Source organism: Camellia sinensis, chromosome 4, assembly GCF_055761805.1.
Source record: "Camellia sinensis isolate YWXY chromosome 4, ASM5576180v1, whole genome shotgun sequence".
NCBI classification, from domain to species: Eukaryota; Viridiplantae; Streptophyta; class Magnoliopsida; order Ericales; family Theaceae; genus Camellia; species Camellia sinensis.
Window position 1 is genome coordinate 182932934 of NC_138964.1, and position 6000 is coordinate 182938933.

At 32.0% G+C, this 6000-nt stretch overlaps 1 long non-coding RNA gene across 2 annotated transcripts; it reads right to left on the bottom strand.

Annotated features, from left to right (window-relative positions):
• Positions 1–435: 435 nt before the first annotated feature.
• LOC145789747 (uncharacterized) lies at positions 436–4910 on the bottom strand. Of its 2 annotated transcripts, none has more exons than XR_014328033.1 (3): positions 4728–4910; positions 1510–1623; positions 436–878 (listed from the first exon to the last, which is right to left on the bottom strand). It is a non-coding gene; the product is annotated as an uncharacterized LOC145789747 (long non-coding RNA). The 2 variants fall into 2 exon arrangements; XR_014328032.1 differs by having other exon boundaries at positions 436–926.
• Positions 4911–6000: the final 1090 nt, after the last annotated feature.

Below are 6000 nucleotides of genomic sequence, written 5' to 3' on the forward strand. Positions count from 1 at the left end.
GAAAAACTACTTTCCCAGACATAGCTACCCATATTTTTCTAGGTAGGATTGTGTGGTGGAGATTAAATTTAAGTAATGTGAAATTTATATATAGAATAAATATGAACTACAAAATTATAATTTTAAATAATTTATGAACTGATAAGTGTAAGTTCGTAAAATTACTGGAATTAAAGACTAAAATGTTGAAATTTTAATGTCTCGACCAAAAGCTTAACCTAAAATGTTGAAATTTGCTTGCAACGCTCACTCTTTGAAAATGTTGAAATTTTAATGTCTCGACCAAAATTATATCCCTAATTTTGTAGCCCAACTCTTATATCTTTTTTAACGAAGTTTTATAATGAGATTGGAATCTTTCAAATTGGCAATCCAACTTGAGAGTATTTGGGCTCATTGGACCCATTTTGGGGCCAATCTTACTGATCCGAACCGTTGGTTTTTTAAAACTCATTAAATAGAATATTCATACAAAAAATTAAGATGATTGAACATCAATAATTACATGTTTGAATCATATTTGTTTTAAAAAAATAAATGACATTTCAAGAATAACCATCTACTTTTGTAATAGGAAGAGGAAGAGGAATTCCTATCTCTTCACTTCCCCACCTTTCCTAGTTTGTCATGCATGCTAAACATTACATAGTTCATGTAAAAGATGAAATTAAAACTATGAGGTACATCTTCAAAAAGTAGATGTGAAGAAAAGTATGTGCAGATCAACCGGCAGGACAGAGTTGCTGAAATGGTGCTTCCGAGTATAGTGCTCAGAAACTGGTCTACTTTAACAAGTCATCTGGCAGAGAGCTTGTAAAACGAGCAGCAGCCATTGGGGGCAGCTCCCTCTTCAGAGAAGTTGGCATCCCAGAAATCTCCTGAAGAATGTTCCAAAACAAGAATCGGCAAACATGATTGAAATTCACCTATTAAAAAAAGAGAGTTGTATTGACTCATCTAGGTTGGCATGCACCCAAAGCCAATCCCAAGCAAAATCCTTAACCCCCAAACAAAATGAAAAAGCAAAGTTGGCAACATAACAACAGAAAATCACCAACAATAACGACAGATCATCTCCCTAACCAATCCATCCACAAAGACTACAACAACGCAACAAGCAAATAAACTCCAGGTTTTAGTGATTTTGTGCAGGTCTTTCCCCTTTTTTTTGGTTCTTTAATTTTTAAACTGCGCAGATGTGGGACTTAGGTGTAGGGTATTTTTGTTACAGAAATTGTGTTTTAAATGCTGAGATCTATTACAGTAATAGAAACGTGGTTCAACTGATTGTCCCATGGAAACATTATACAAAAACAAAAAAAACAAGGCCACCCAACATCATTAATATTACACTTACTAAAAGCCTCATTGGGTCATTGCTATCACCCAGCATCCTCAAACAAGGAAATATTAACATTTTAAACATAATGAACAGAGCTGAGAGTGAGAGAGAGAGAGTCTGATTACTAAAATTGTTAAGAAGAAAACTGAGTAAGAATATTGCATTACCTTCATTAAATGCAACCTCAAGTCACAGGGCCGAACTTGTTTTCCTATACATGTCAATACAAAGTTCGAGTATTGAAACAAAACATCAGCAGCAGCTTGCTTCTTTTCTTCAATCTGGATGTTTAATTTACAAATTCGTTAATAAATAAGATAAAGACTACAAATACCAAGCAAATTAGGTGATTTTTGCAGAATGAAAACGTAACAGATGCAGAGACCTGTCCGAAATCAATCATCACTCCCAAAAGTAGGTTAGATTAAATGAGACCGCAACAATAGAGAATCTAGAAGCAAACAGTCCTTTTATCTAGTCTCTCATCTTGGACATCATTATCTATAAGTGATGCCCAAGATGTGACTTATCTTAGAGAGAACCAAAGATATTATCAATGGAAGTGAATTTAGCTAGCTAGATATAATAGGACTGAGTAGCACATATGCTTTTGTACCCAATCCTCATTAAGAAAAAAACTTTATTTTGACTGAATAAATACAGTAATAAATTCATATTTCTGAACACACAAAAAAAATGAAATTTTCTCCGTTTTGTGGGCATAGTTGAAATTATTCAACTAATTTTCTGATCCAAAGTTCAAACTTTGAGGAAAGTGGTTTTTTTTCCCTCACTAGAAATGAATAAAGTAAAAGATACAGCAACATGGTTTTTGATTAGAAGTTATAAGCGAATTACAACAATAATGGTTAAAGCATTCCAAGAGGGAAGAGAGACCCAATTTGCAAATGTAGAAAGGAAAAAGGTATTAAAAGTAAGCCCCAAAGATGATGACAAGAGGAACAACATGGAAGAAACACAAAATCACAGACACCCAATGGAGACAAATACATCTGCACTATGATTTCTTGGAAGTTCATGGACATCTGCAAGTGATGTCCAAGATGTGACTTACATAAAAACCCAAACACAATGAATTTGTGATCTTAACCACGTACAATTTAGTATAAATAAATAAATTTCGTCACGGATCAGTCACTAGGCGAAATGGAATACCACGCTGAAATTAAAAAAATAGCACTGGCCAAACCTCTTACATGCATTGCACGGGATAAGAGGTAAGGCTCGAAAAACTCAAATCAGTAAGCAGGAGAAAGTCTTAGGGGTTAAGTGGGAAGGTGAAAACAGTTAAGCCAAGTGTTGGTTCTCCACTTCTGATGCTATGGGTGACATTATTAGAACTGCACCAACAGTAGTAGATGATCAACAAAATGCAAGATGGCCATGGCATGGAAACGAAAGAGCTCCAAAACTGCTAATTAAAGAAACTCTTGACCACCATTTGGTTGCTAAGAATAAAGGGGGATAACACACAATTTAAAGCTTGAAATGTACGTCAAAATTTCAGTTTTATCAGGTTACAATTTATGAGAAGTCAAAGCTTTCGAAAAACAGCAAATCCAAAGGTGCATTCAGGAAAAATATATCACAAATGTTACATGAATGTAGAACATTAAGGAGTTGGGTAATGAATGAATGATAAAACGTGTATTATACCGCAACTTATTAACAGATCAAGTTTTTTGTCCCTCTGGTAGGCAATAACAGAACAAAATAGCACCTACACTTTCCACAGATGAAAAGTTCCTGGAGTAAGGCGCAAACCCTGAAGCGATCACAGCAAAATTTATAGTGTTCCCAGTATTTGAGAGAGGACTTACTAAGCAGTTCGGAAATATGCATTAAACATTTTAATAGAGATTAATATAACACTACAAATTGTTGTCAATTGCCCGGTACTCAGCCCTGACTTCATCCCCTTTTTTTGATCAGCAACATGAAATTTTATGATAGAATTAAGGGGACAAATACAAGATAAAATAGGAGATGAGAAATCCACCAAGAAAATGAAAAGAAAAAAAAAAAAAAAACACAAATCACACACTTCCCGCTAATCCCTATTAATGAAAACAATGAAATCGCCTTGAAAGGGGATGAAACTGAAGCCGAAAAAAGAAGCTATAAGACAAATTCTATGATCCTATCACACGTCCATCTCCTTCAACTCATCAAACTTATCATATACTCAAGAAATCACGCAGACACATAGAACATCTCAACTCAACTCGACAACAATACATGCTTGCTCGTGTTGGAGATAAGATTATATTATTACAATTATTGTCGTTTTTCAGCAACTTCATTGTAGCTGTTTGTAATGATCATCCTATTTTCGAGTTCAACACTTAATCTCAACCGTTTTGTGTTCCAACTTGAGGGGAGTGTTTGAGATAAGATTATATTTATTACAGATATCGGAAGATATAGAAGAATATATAGAAATATCATAATTTGTGCTTATCATAATTTTTTTGATACAAGTTAATCTCCAACAGCTCAAGCACACACATCCAACCAGTAGAACGGAGATGATTTGCGAAGATACTGAAATCAGTAATAGAAATTTTTCTCTACATGCTGATGAACATGATGCAGAACGACAACACAACTAGTAAATGAGGTCAAATTGTCTCAAACATTATCTAACCTTCCCAAATCATTAACACTGTGTTTGGATTGAGTGATTTGGAGAGAAAAGAAAAGAAATAGAGAGAATTGTATTTCTCTTCCTTGTTTGGTTTTCTTAAGTGGAGAGAAATGGGGAGAAATAGAGAGAAATGGAGAGAAACTCATTTCTCTCATAACCCTTATTTTCAATCTTTCCAAAAGTGGAGAGATTGGGAGAGAAAAGAAATCCACAAATGTTTATATTTTCATAATACCAATTTTACCCCTGTAAAAATAAAAGAAATAAAATGATTGAAAATATAAAAAGGTTATTTTGGTAATATAACATAAAATAATTTCTTTTTTTTTCTCTTAATGAAATCTAACCAAACAAGAAGGAGAGAAATCACAATCATTTCTTTTCTTTTATTTCTTACTTATCCAAACAAAAAAGAGAGAAATTACAATCATTTCATTTCTTTTCTTTTCTCTCCTAAGTTACCAAACATAGCGTAACAGCATCATCGTCATTATCATCTAGGGTTACACGTCTGAAAACTGAACCATATTGGAAGACATTATTACAATTAGATAAACCGAAAATGTATGAAGATTAAAATTTGAAGATCCAAACCCTAATAAACCACCCACATACACATACATATATACATTCACTACATAGAATAGAAATAGAAATCAGAACAAGAAGAAGAAGAAGAAGAAGAAGAAGAAGACTGATTATGAGTAAAGCTCTGACCTCTTGATCTTCGTTCATGGTCTGAGACTCGGATCGATGATAGTCTGAAAATATTTTCAGCTTCGAAGTCTCTTTTTATAAATTCTAACACAACTGCCGCGTTTTCGCGGCGATTTTTGTAATGGGATCGGCGCGCCAGGAGACCCCGTTTGTTTGGTAACATTAAAAACAAAACTTTATTTTGGCTTTTGAAAAAAAAAAAAAAAAAAAAAAATTTAAAGAGTTTTTTCAAACAAACTGTTGAATATGGAGGTTCAAATTATGTGGTAATATTTTACATTTAAAAATAAAAAGTCTACTTTATCTGTCAAATTATTACTATTATAATAAGAGTAACATATATAAATAGAAAGTCTGTACATAATTTTTGTATAATATGAGTTGGCTTCTTCTGATTCTTTGATTTTTAGTCCAAATATTCAAGATTGTTTCTCTAATTTCACAAATACCATTAACACACATTATTTTTTATTTTTTTATAAATTTTATATTTAAAAATCACTTTCCTTGTAATAAACTTAATTCACTTTGAAATCACACAATAAAATAATAAAAAAATACATGGTAATTTTGAATATTAAATTTGGAAAGGGTGTGTATTATATTTATCTTATTATAAATTGACATTATTTTAACACAAAATTTCATAAAATATGTAATATCACTACAAATTAACATAACAAAATGTCTAAAATTATATAATTCATGTAACAAAAATTTATGACTTGATTATAATATTTTTTATTATATCAATTTATAAAAAGATTACGTATTTAGTAATTGATATTATAAAATTTTATAAAAAAATCACACTAATTTATAATATGGTGCATATAATATAGGATTCTCATCAAAATTGATGTCATATGTCCCTCTCCCTACTCTACGCCTAGAAGAAGCAGACCAGACAGATCTTAAAAATAAGAAAAATAACAAATCAGTGGTATGTTTGAAAATAATTATAGATTCATAATAAACGTTATAAATTTTAATGATTAAAATCGTACACTTTTCTATGAATCTGTAATTTTTTTAGAAAATTACCACCGTCTTGTGATTTCCCCTTAAAAATACAAGATTTTTATACCAAAAAAGTAGAGAGACATTCCAATCAAATCACGGCAATCTGAAGATTTATGTGAGGCTCCACTCGGTACAACCCAATAACCAGAATATAGTTCAAACTTCCCATAAAATTAAAATTAGAAATGCCGCTTCTTGTTTTACCAATCCTCAGTCAAAATTAAAAGACCAATTGGCAGACCGCAAGCCA